The sequence below is a fragment of the Gavialis gangeticus genome, unplaced genomic scaffold (assembly GCF_001723915.1).
Source record: "Gavialis gangeticus isolate Ggan-Ray unplaced genomic scaffold, GavGan_comp1, whole genome shotgun sequence".
Classification (NCBI taxonomy): Eukaryota; Metazoa; Chordata; order Crocodylia; family Gavialidae; genus Gavialis; species Gavialis gangeticus.
In genome coordinates, this window is record NW_017729031.1 from 1 (window position 1) to 222 (window position 222).

The window sequence follows — 222 nt, forward strand, 5'->3', positions numbered from 1 at the left end:
CTCTGTAACCTGTCTAGGTCTAGCTGGATTCTGTCCCTCACCTCCAGTGTGCCCACCTTACCCCACATCTTGGTGTTGTCAGTGAATTTGGACACCATGCTTTCCACACCTATATTCAGATCGCTGATAAAGATGTTGAACAGTACAGGCCCTCAAGAAGGGCCCACTGCCCACATCCCTCCAGGTCAAAAATGACCTGTCCATCACCACTCTCTGGGTGCA